This window comes from Hippopotamus amphibius, chromosome 1 (genome assembly GCF_030028045.1).
Source record: "Hippopotamus amphibius kiboko isolate mHipAmp2 chromosome 1, mHipAmp2.hap2, whole genome shotgun sequence".
Lineage (NCBI taxonomy): Eukaryota > Metazoa > Chordata > Mammalia > Artiodactyla > Hippopotamidae > Hippopotamus > Hippopotamus amphibius.
This window is the reverse complement of record NC_080186.1, coordinates 17261925-17274352: the sequence shown is the minus strand read 5'-3', so window position 1 is coordinate 17274352 and position 12428 is coordinate 17261925. Positions and strand designations below refer to the sequence as shown.

Sequence of the window (12428 nt, the reverse complement as noted above, 5' to 3'; positions counted from 1 at the left end):
TAGGCTTCTCACTCTTTTACTCACTTTCCTTTTCCCCTTAGTGCTTTTTTCATTCCATTCAACAAACATGTACTGATGGCCTACAGTGTGTAGGACACAGAGCTAGGTATTGCGAATGGGAAAGAGAGGAAGACAGACAACAGAAGGGGTTTTAAGGGGACAATATAATGGGACGGGCTTTTGGAGGAGTGTTATCTGTGAACCATGAGAGATGATATGCAAAAATTTTTTGAGTATGTGGGTGTATATAACTTCTCTGAGAAGTTCTGGAGGGATTCTAAAAGGAATTATTTATTTAAAAAAAAAGTTAAGAATGCAAGTCTAATAAACTGAGCAAGAAACAAACAAAATATAAATTTTATAAATAAAATTATATAAATAAGGCAAAACATAAAATGCTCTTGGAAGATCACAAAATTAGCAAACAGAAAGACAAACCAGGATCTTGGATAGGAAGATTCAACATCATAAAGACGTCACTTCTCCCTAAACTAATTTATAAATTTAACATAATCTCAATAAAAGTTTCATCCAGAAATTAGAGAAATTTACTATAAAGCTCCTATGGCAGAATAAACAAGCAAAACAGCCAGGAAAACTCCAAAAAGGAGCAGTATGAAAAAACTAGCCCCTCCAGATAGTAAAGCAAATTACAAAGCCTCTAAAATTAAGATAGTTTTGTAATGGCATAAGAATTGACAATCAAACCAATGGAACAAAATAGAAAAGCCAGTAGGAAAACCCAAATGCATATAAGAGCTTAGTATCTGCTAAAGACAGCATCTCAAATCAGTGGAGAAAAGATAAGAGCTTTTAATAAGTAGTGCTGGGACACTTGGCTGGCCACTGGAAAAAAGATGAAATTGGAACCTTCCTCAAATCAAATGCCAAATGGATCAGTCTTAGATATTAAAAAAAAAAAGTGAAACCATATATGTTCTAGAAGAAAACATTAACGAATGCCTCAAAAATTGAGAGTGGGGCAAACTTCCTAACTCTGACTCAAAACCTAAAGTAATACACGGTAAGACGGATAATTATGACTCTGTACAGATGTAAAACTTTCGTACAGCGATAACACGACATATGTAAAGTCAGGCCTGTGACAAATTGGAAAAAATATTTTTATAGCTTATACCACAGACATTGGGCAGATACTCTGTAACTCATAAAAGGAGAAAACAAAACTAAACTATACTGAAATATTTCTTATCTAACAGACTGACAAAACCCCCAAACTCTGGCAGCAAGACTCAAAAGAAACAGAAAAGAAGGGTCAGGCATGAAATAAAAACTTCTGGGAAAGTACCCTGTTATATAGTTTTGATTTTGGAACCATGTGAATGGTTTTCAATTAGATTTTTAAAAGCAATGCTTAAGTTTTAAAACAAATGAGTCTGTTCATCAAGTTGGTGGCATAATCACATAAAGAGAATTACATCAAGTGACTTTAGGACAGTGTTTGACTACACATCTCAAATAGCGTATATGCTAAGGACAAAAGGAACCACGTTGAAAACTAAAACAACATTCAGTAATCTAATGGTCAGTACAGATAACAGCATTGCTACTCGTCTGGTTAATAACATGGCCAGGGATATCCAGAGAGAAGGAACAGCCCACAAGCCCGAGAGCACGGCCCACTGGTCCAGGAAGGGTGAAGTTCCTTGTGGCCCACTGAGTGTTAATGACAGATGCTCAAGTAGAAGGGTGAGTGGGGAGTAGAGAGAGCGCTCAGAGTTGAGGCTTGAGACAGTCACAGACAGGGCTTGAGGGCAGCCCAAGCCATGCCAAGGAACCGCGCAGACGGGAGGCAAGCTGTCCTGGAGTTTTAGCCTGGAGAGTAACATGTTCAGATCTGTGCTTTATAAAGATCACTAGCAACAGTGTACAGAACAGATTGGATCAGAACAAAGCTGGAAAGCTGGCTGGCCAGCTAGAAGACTGTTGTTGCAATAATCCAAGACTAGAGATTACAGCAGCTTTAGCCAAAGAGAAAGGGGACATCAACAGGCCTACAGTCTAAATAAATATGTGCCATTTGTGGGTGGGGCGTAGAAGGGAGTGGAAAGTTGAGAGAAGGGGAAGAATATTGGATGACTCCCAGGTTTCTGCCTCTGGCAACATGGTGGTGCCATCCACCGAGACTAGGAACCCAAGGGAGGTACCAGATGGAAGAAAACTGGTTAAGTTCACTGTTGCCAGAGCCCCTAGTGGGGGCAGGGAGCTAAGGGAGTCAAGAAGAAAGACCCAACTGTCAGGCCACAGTTCTAGAAAGCTGAGAAACAGATGAAACTGCAGGGTTAATTACCTCTTGTAAAATTTTTCAAAGCCAGAAACAGAATCATATACTGTTCATCTTTGTTTTTATATTTTTTTAAAAAAGTCAAGTAACCAGTATTTGGAGCCTCCAAAGCTATTATTTACACTTGTAATCCTTTGTTTCTAATCTCCCTCAACCTTCTTGGGCCCTTTCCTTCATAAAATATCTCCTATTGTATGTCCCAGATCCAGATTCTAGAGCTTATAGCAGAGGTCACTCATGTAAACACCTTCAGGGGTCAGACAGATGTAAAATCTCTGATGTTTAAATGTAAGCAACTAATTGGTAAACACTACACCTGCCAAACTCTGGCCTAAGCCATTTTCTATTGAGGTCCCATTTTTACAAAATATCCTAACATAAAGATTTAAAAGATATTTCCTTTTTTTTCCTTTCAGGTACTAATAAAAACCAGAAATTACATCTATGAATTGACTTTTTCAGCGGTCCTAATATTAGATAAGTTCTGAGATAAGTTTGGTTTCAAAATAGCAGCTCTACTGTCACAGATATAGAGGGACTCCAGCACAAATGCAGCAGAAGCATCCTTTCCTCCTGTCTCTGCCTCCTTGAATCTATCCCTCTCCTCCTCTCTCCCTTTTAACCTTATTTTCCTAACCCTGAGGAACTGACTCCAACTGCAAAAAGTTGATGCCTAGAGCCAAAGTACTGGGCTTCTATTACTCCTCCTTTCACCTGTCAGAAGAAACAAATATGTTATCTGTTAACCAGGTTGCTGAGACAACACGTACCCATTTCACCCATATTCATGTAAAATAATGACAATGACCTCTAAGGCATCTCTGAAGCACCTCGTTGGTTAAACGCCTATATTATACTCAAACATTCAACCATGACCAGTTTAGACAAGAAACAAAGCCAGAAAAGTTACTTTGACATCTTTGAGGTCAAGGTCCCAGAGCAATAGAAAGTACTGGTATTAGGGGTTCTTCTCACTCTTTCAGTTCAGTGGTATTATATGTTCACTGTTGGCACTGTACCTTTTGAAGGGTCAAGGACCCCTCTGATATCTGACTAAAGTATAAGCATACCTCATTTTATTGTGCTTCGAAGATAGGGCATTTTTTACAAATTGAAGGTCTGTGGCAACCATGCACTGTCAGATGATGGTTAGTATTTTTTAGCAATAAAGTATTTCTTAAGGTATACACATTGGTTTTTTAGATATAATACTATTACACACTTAATAGACTAGTATAGCGTGAACATACCTTTTATATGCATTGGGAAACCAAACAACTTATGTGACTTGATTTATTGCAGTGATCTGGAACTGAACCTGCCATATCTCCCAGCTATGCCTGTAATGGGGTCTTTTCCCAGAATAAAAAAAAAAATGGCATTCACACAAATCTGCAGGCGAATTCAAAGGATTCATGGATCCCTTGCAACTTGACTATCTACCCCAGATTAACAAGCTGACGTGGATCAGCAATAACATATTTACTTTATCTATGGAGATGAAATACTTGATGTCACAATTTTGAGAATATGGAGTTAAATAACAACAGTAGGGAAATGTAAGGAAAGATAGCTTTCTTTCCTTACCCTTCTCTCCCTCGAGAGCTGTAGGAGTCTTAAAACTGCACGCTCTCTGCAAACGAAATACCGTACCCTCTCCATGACTTAAAGAAAGTGACAACCTCATCTCTGAATGTAAACGCCCTTAATATTTAATTCTTTCCTCTATGTGGTTACAGCCTGCTTTCTCCACAGTATCAAGATGATAGCTTTAGAAGGCAGGCTATTGGAGATCCAGAAAACCATATATCCCAATTCAATTTCCTTGTGAAAATCAAAGAGCTCACTCCCTTGAATTGTTGAAAGAGGCTGAAGGGTCACTCACCACTTCCCCCCAGGGTGCTGGTACAGGCAGTACTCCAGAAGGGTAATGTAAATACTCAGTATGAGGCAACAGGGCATACCAATTTGTTTTTCAATCTATTTTATTTCAGTTCAAAGCAACTTTGCAGACAGATAGTCCAAGAAAACAAGCCACACTTTGGTTATACTTAGTCCTCCTCAATCTCCAAAAGCAGGTGAGTATTGCCAAAGTGTGGCTTGTTTCCCTGCGCTGCCTGTCTACAATGATGCTCTGAACTGAAATAAAATAGATTGAAAAACAAATTGGTATGCCCTGGCTCTTCCTGCAGTTTTATATTATCCTTCAAAGCTAGTGTTACCACCTACTCTTTACTGGAACCCAACAGACCCAAATCACAGAGTAAAACTGCAATACTTTAAATGCGAAGGCCCCACCCAAACCTAAAATAGCAATTTAATTCAGGGCTTGTTGGTTAACATCGCATTAACACGCCACTCTCCGTCCGCTTCCGTGCTCCATTTGCTTGGCTCGATTACATCTTCTGATGACATGTGCAATACGGTTACTGGATACAGTTTAAAGCAAAACTTGACATTGCTCATCTTCCTATATAGTCCGCTTGATTTATTACTGCCTCTGTAATTTTTCGTGCTCATGAGCCTAACATCATCATTTATTTTTACCTATTCAAAAAGTCTACCTGCCTTAAAGCATTCAACATGCTGCTTAAAGTATGCAACATTATTTTGAAAACTTTTAGAGGAAACCCCAAATCATTTGCAAACAAATTCTAAAATTACTACCAACTAGAAGAATCCTGTCATTTTCTTAGAATGAAGGATCGCAAATAGTTTCAAGCTTAAAACACCAGAACAATGAAAGATGCTCTCCACAGACATTGTATAATTTTGTTTAAAAAATTAAATCCCGTTTGGAAAAGCTCCTCTCTTAACAGAAACGTTAAGAAAAAAAATAAGATCTGTTCCCCTCCCCCCAAAGATAGAAACACACACACATGCACCCATGCACACACACCTCCCCATCCATACACCCTCAAATTCATCTATAACATACTTCTGAATCTTTATTATTATTTAGCACTTTAAGTAAGTTTCCATCTGGGGCCAAATTTGGTTAGTTTTCTCTAATTGGAATTCAACAATATGTGTGTAACAAAGAGAAAAGACACAACAATCCTTTGAGAAGGTACCATGATCCACATTTGACAGATTAGATAATAACCTGTAACTGGCCCAAGAACATGCAGCTCTACCAGCAGCAAAGCTGGGTAAAGGGTTGGGTCTCAGAGCACAGGACTGTGAAACACAGCACAATCACTGGCTTCTTTCAGTTCTGTACCTCTCCAAGTTCTTGCCATTTTACAGTCTCTGCTGAAAAGTTCTTCCTCTCCAATTCTCTCCCCTTTCTCTTCCTCTGGATTGGATCCTGGTCACTCAACAAGTTTCGGCTTAAGCTACTCAAAAGAGAGGACTTTGGGGGCTATCCTGGTAATAGGTGGTCTACCAGGTCAGCATTGTTTTGTTTGGAGTAAATTTGTTACTTCTTTACTGTGTTAAGACACTGGGTTTTAGGTCCATGTTTCACCCTGGTAATCATAGTCACAGTGGTGCCTGGTAAATAGCAGACACTCAAATATTTGCTCAGTGAATGGCCTGGATTTATTTAATATTTACCAAATGCCAGGTGTGGGCACTGGCTAGCAGCTGATACAAGAACAGTTAAGGTGTGGTCCCTGCCCTTCAGGGCCTCCCAAGCTAGTAGGAAAGATAATAAACAGATGGAATAATACAGGGTGGTTAGTGTGATCAGTTTAGGTTCAGACCCCAGCTCCCTTATGCATTAGCTATGTAACCTTGGCCATCTCTCCTGACTCTGTTTCCTCATTTAAAGTGGGAATATTAATACTAGCTATGTCATAGTGTTGGTGTGAGGATTACATGATAAGCCATGGAATTAAAGCACATAGTGCAGTCCTTGGCACACAGGAATCACTCAATAAATACTAACTACTAATTTTATTATGATGATGCTATGACAGCTGTATATGAAATTATCTTTGTTTACCTGTACGCCATCTGTCCAAGCCCCTACAGAATTTAAATTCCATGGAAGGGCAGAGATCACGCTGATCTTGTTCACCACTGTATTTCCAGGGATTTGAAACATCGCTAGTATATTGTAGGCTCTCCACAATTACTAAATGATTAACAAACACATGCATGCAAGCATGGGGTGTTCTGACACTATGTTAGTTAACTAGTGACGAATAGTTAGGTTTGGGAACAACTCCTATAAAAGAACAACGTCAAAATTAGAAAGTGGGGTGCGGCAGAAATTTGATGATTTAGCCAAGTAGAGAAAATTTTCATTTTGAGGCTGTAATTAAATTTCCATAAGCCACACAAAGATTTGGATTCGATTCCAAGGAAGAACCAATAGTCCCAGATTGAGAGATCTGAAAGAATAAAGTCCGAGCAGAATGACATGGGTCCCCAGGCAGCGGGCTCCCACGGAAGAGTTCAATTTGCCAGACCTATAATCTATTACATTCTTAAACAGCTTAACCCTCTCAGAATCTGGGTTTCCTCTCTTATGCAAAACAGACACACATGGACACTTCTAAAAAGTTGTTGGTACGAAAACGCTGTGTATGAATATAAATAAGCATCTGGCTTACCACAGGCGCTCAGGAGATGGTATTGTTATTCAAAATACAAGAAACAATTTCACTTTGAATAATAAACCAATGAGACCAGAAAAGGCAATGTAAGCCAGAGTGGTCACATAAAGAGCTCTGGGTGCACAGGGCAGTTGTAACTCGAGTTTCCCACTCCAGGAGAAGGGATCTGAGGAATCCCTGAAGGACAACACTGACCCAGTCTACTTGTGTCTAAAGCTGGGGCCACCACATTTTTCTGTGCGAAAGGCCAGACAAAAATATTTTCGGCTTTGTGCGCCAAGGGATCAAAGTCATCAGATATCCGTTGCAACTACTCAACTTTGCTCTTGTAGCAGGAAAGTAGCCGCAGGCAATACGTAAACCAAAACACGGCTGGGTTCCAGTAAAACTTCATTTACGGATATCACAATTTGATTTCACATAACTGTCACAAATTGAGTGAAATAGTCTTCCTTTTTCCCCCAACCATTAAAAAAATGTAAAACCTTCTTAGCTTCCGGCTGACAAAAAACGGGAGAGGGGTGAGGGGCGGATCTGGCCCAAGGCCATAACTTGCCAGGGCCCGGGGTCGGGATCTGGCGGAGGGGAGGGGTGGGGGCTGAGAGTTCGAGAAGCAGCTGTGAGGAGAGGCCTCCGATCGCGCCGAGTAGCAGGCGATGAGGGTGGCGGGCCCGTCCCAGGCGGAGGGCAGGCCCCACGCGGGGACTAGGCCCGGCAGTGCGTCCCGGCCGGGACCCCCGTGGTCTCTCGCTGCCGGAGACCACAGCGGAGCCTGCGCTCGGAGTGTGGGACGCCCCGGGGGTCCACGTCCCGGGGCGGGGGAGGCGGCCCGGGACTTGGCAGAGCGCAGCGCACTTCGCCACGCGGAAGGGTCTCTGCGCGCCCCTTGTTCGCAGCGCCTCTGGGGCCTCCGCTGCAAAAGGGGTCTCCACGCTGAGTCCCAGCCCCGTTTCTATGGTTACCTGTGCAGCACCGATTCAAACTGCCGTTCTTTATTGACAGCGCCAGAGAGGACACGAACACTCCCGCCCGAAGGGAACAATAAAGCTTTCTCCATTCAACAGCGCCGGAGACGCCAGGAGGCGGCCATTTTGAGGCCGGCGCGGAAGGGGTACCAGCGAGGAGGGGGCGGGCCGGCCTGCCCCGCTCGCCACAGTCACGTGCTGGGGGCGGGGCCTGCGTCGCGCGCGCGTTCTCCACCAACGCTGGCACGCGGGGACAAATCGGTTGCTAGCCGCTTCTCTGACCTCTGACCCCTAGCCGCTCCTTCCCTTCCCCACATTCCCTTGGGAAAGCTCTAATGGGCTTCCACCACCCCTCACCCGGGCAGCCCTAAACTTGAGATCTTATTTCAAACAATGGCAGAGAATTAGGCACAAAAGATTTCTTTCCATTTTTCCAAAACAAGTTCACATGCAAGGCGGAGATGTGACCTGGGCCGCGTCCCTAGACGCATCCTCATTGGTGGAGAGGCTTGGCTCGGACGTAATTGGCTAACAGACCAGGACCAACCAATCGTGGCGTCTTCAAGGCATTTTGATCTCACCTCTCCTCCCTCCTGTTTCAGCGTGGAGAGGTTTGGGGGTAAAAGGGTTGGTGTTGACTGTGCTCTGTTTTCCTGTCACACGCTGTCCCCCCTATGCGTTCCACGTCGGAGCTCCTCTTGCCACTTTCACACAGCCGAACAGATGAAGTCATATCCAGACAGTATCGGACAAATTAAGTCACGTTGGCGCTGGCCCACTGAACCTCACACTGTCACTGTCAGTGTCACTGACGTGGAGCCAATTTTTCTGTCACTGCCAGTCATACCGAACAAATCCAGTTGTCCCAGTACAATGCCAGGTTCCCTCTTTGGTGACAGCTGTTGCATCCACGGTGTCAGTATTCAGTCGTTCTGAGGGATGTCATTATTAGACTGACTTCCCATCCTCGTTTCAATCACAAATTCAGTCTGCTGGGCAAAACTGTCACTTGCATTGTCGCTGCCATCCAGTTCATCTTTTTTTTACTGTCACTGTCCAATATGCGACCCCTCTCCATGACCACAAACTTCAAACAGTTCTGTACAATATAGCAATCGGAATGTGTGTCCAGCTATCACCCTTTCAGTTGTTTTCACCACCATAATCATTCAGCTACCTTCACTGCCACATAGTCAAGATTTAGTAGACCCCAACTGGGTACACTGCTGTCCTTGTTACTGCACTTTAGTCACTTTCACTATTATACTGGTGTCACTGTCCACATTCAGGGTCAAATTTACTGTAGGTGACAGTCACTTTTATAGTCACCCAGAGTCACACCTACAGCTACTGTGTCTCCTAATCACTCATTTCCACCATCTCTGCATTCTCCTTTAGTGGGAGCTCTCATTATCGGGTTGTCAGATTTAACAAGGACATAGAATGGTGCTTGGTACATAGTAGGTGCTCAGGAAGTGTTTTTCCAATCTGTGGATTTTTGAAAAGCAATATTATTGCCAGTGTACTGTATGGGAATGTGGATGGCTTGATGCTTATCATTCTCAAACAACAGGAATAAGTGCAGACACAATCTGTCCTCCCTGTTTAGCTTAACAAGACTCTGCCTCCTGTAGGGACAAAGAGAAAGCAGGAGAAATGTGGATATGCTGAATTCCTGGGACTATGGTTATAAAGAATTGGATGGTTTTTTAAAGTTTATATCCCTTACTTTAAAAGGAACATATGTTTGTCGTAGAGTACTTAGAAAATATAGGAAGGACTCTTTCCTTCTGAAGTATTGTTTATTTTTTAAATTTTATTGAAGTATAACTGATTTACAATGGTTTGTTAATTTTTGCTGTACAGCAAAGTGATTCAGTTATAAATATTTGGGTGTGTATATATATATGTATACACACACACATATATATTCTTTTTCATATTCTTTTCCATTATGGTTTATTACAAGATATTGAATGTAGTTCCCTGTGTATACAGTAGGATCTTGTTTATCCATTCTGTACATAATAGTTTGTATCTGCTAATCCCAAACTCCCAATCCATCCCTCCCCTACTCCACCCCACCCCTTGGCAACTGCATGTCTGTTCTCTATATCTGTGAGTCTGTTTCTGTTTCATACATAAGTTCATTTGTGTCATATTTTAGATTCCACATATAAGTGATATCATATGGTATTTATCTTTCTCTGTCTGACTTACTCCACTTAGTATGATAATCTCTAGCTCCGTCCATGTTGCTGCAAATGGCATTACTGTATTCTATTCTTTTTTATGACTGAGTAGTATTCCATTGTGTGTGTGTGTGTGTTTGCATATATATATAAATATATATTTCACATCTTTATCCATTCATCTGTTGATGGACATTTAGGTTGCTTCCATGTCCTGGCTATTGTAAATAGTGCTGCTATGAACATAAGGGTGCATGTATCTTTTCAAATTATAGTTTTTTGCAGATATATGCCCATAAGTGGGATTGCTGAGTTATATGGCAAGTCTATTTTTAGTTTTTTGAGGAAACTCCATACTGTTTTCCATAGTGGCTGCACCAATTTATTCAATACATTCCCACCAACAGTGTAGGATGCTTCCCTTTTCTCCACACCCTCTCCAGCATTTACTATTTGTAGACTTTTTATGATGGCTATTCTGACCAGTGTGAGGTGCTCGCTCATTATAGTTTTGACTTGCCTTTCTCTAGTAATTAGTGATGATTAGTATCTTCTCATGTGCCTATTGGTCATCTGTATGTTGAAGGATTGTTTTAGACATAGCAAAGAATGCCATTCTCCAAGACACTCACACACACAGTCAATGGAAAATGGCTGCAGTTCCCCTGTAATTGTTCACTTGAGGTTTTACATTAACAGAAACTCTCATGACTTGCCTATAGTCCATGAAGAACAGCATGAGGTGATGGAGAGCAATGGCCCTGGCTTCTGGCTAGCCATCGTATGGGAGAATAAGAAACCAATGGTGGACCCTGTAAGGACCTCAACTCTTGGGAGCGTCTCAAGAGTTTTGGAGAAATAACTTGTGCTTCCCAATCCACCAAAAGGACCCAGCCCTTGACCATGAGGGGGAATGTGCTTGAGGTCTTTTCACTCTTCTCTCTATCTTGACAGAGAATGTTCCCAGGCTGATGCCTGAGGTGGCTCCAGCTAAACTACCAACTGTTTCCAGAGTGACTACTACATGACAAGAACTCCGAAGTAAATAGAACATGATCTTAGTAGGAAATAACACAACCAGGACCACTTCCTCTGCTAATAGTAACAGTCATTATTAATCTCGATCTTACTCTCTGCCAGGTACCATGCCAAGCTCTACCTAGATTATCTCATTTAATTCCCATAACCACCAAATGAGGTAAGTAACATTATACCCCCCCCCCTTTTTTTTGGCACATGGGCTCAGTTGCTCCCCGGCATGTGGGATCTTCCTGGAGCTGGGATCGAACCCATGACCTCTGCATTGGCAGGCGGATTCCCAACCACTGCGCCACCTAGGAAGCCCTATTACCCCCTTTTATACAGGAGAAAACAGACTCAGAGGAGGTAAATAATTTGCTCAAGGTCACACAGCTACTAATCAGTGAAGTTGGGGTTGAAACCTAGGGAGTCTGACTCCAGAGGCTTCACTTTTTTCCCCCAAAATAATGACTTGTGGTTTTTACAAAATATAGTGTTCATTATAAAGAATTCAGGGATTACAGAAGGACCTCCCTGGTGGCGCAGTGGTTAAGAATCTGCCTGCCAATGCGGGTGACATGGGTTCGCTCCCTGGCCTGGGAAGATCCCACATGCTGTGGAGCAACTAAGCCTGTGCGCCACAACAACTGAGCCCACGTGCTGCAGCTACTGAAGCCCGCACACCTAGAACCTGTGCCCCACAGCAGGAGAAGCCACCACAACGAGAAGCCAGTGCACTGCAATGAAGAGTAGCCCCCTCTTGCCATAACTAGAGAAAGCCCAAAAGCCCACTCACGGCAATGAAGAAATTTTAAAAAAAAGAAAGCAAAAAAAATTAAAAAGAAAAAAAGGATTACAGAAAAATACAAAGAAGAGAGTTAAAAACAGAATCACTATAAATCCTACCACTTAGCAGTAACATATCATTATAGATGAGCATTTCTCCATCTCTGGGCAAATATATGTAGGTAGGTAGATGGGGAGATAATGATGGTAATAATGACAGTTTTCCTTCAATAATCACTGAGCTGGACACTCTTCCAAGCACTTTCCATGAATTAACACATTTAATTTACCCAGAGAGAGATGGATAGACATAATTTTATTAAAATGAACCCATTTAACATATTCAAGGTTCATATCAGCAGCCAACCACCTGGTGATGTTTTTCCCCAAATCTGGTTCTTTCCTCAGTCTTTGCTGTCTTCTCTCCACCTTCCAATCAAATTCTAAGCCCGGAGTCCTTGGGCTGCAAAAGCTGAGTCTTTAAATAGCACTGTCTGCACAGCTGCTGCCTGGTCAAATGTCTCTGCTGTTCCCCCAAGGCGGTGGTGTTATTTGTAGAAGCGAAGTTTGCTAGAGGCTCAGCATATGCTTTTTA

The 12428-nt window shown here is 42.3% G+C and overlaps 1 protein-coding gene across 10 annotated transcripts in view; it reads right to left on the bottom strand.

Annotated features, from left to right (window-relative positions):
- The window catches only part of ZBTB40 (zinc finger and BTB domain containing 40), a 76170-nt gene extending 68210 nt beyond the window's left edge, over window positions 1-7960 (bottom strand). For all 10 annotated transcript variants that reach the window (XM_057699144.1, XM_057699186.1, XM_057699213.1 and 7 more), the window contains exon 1: window positions 7833-7960. The gene's annotated coding sequence lies outside the window, so the exon portion shown is untranslated. The remainder of the gene's footprint in view (window positions 1-7832) is intronic.
- Window positions 7961-12428: the final 4468 nt, after the last annotated feature.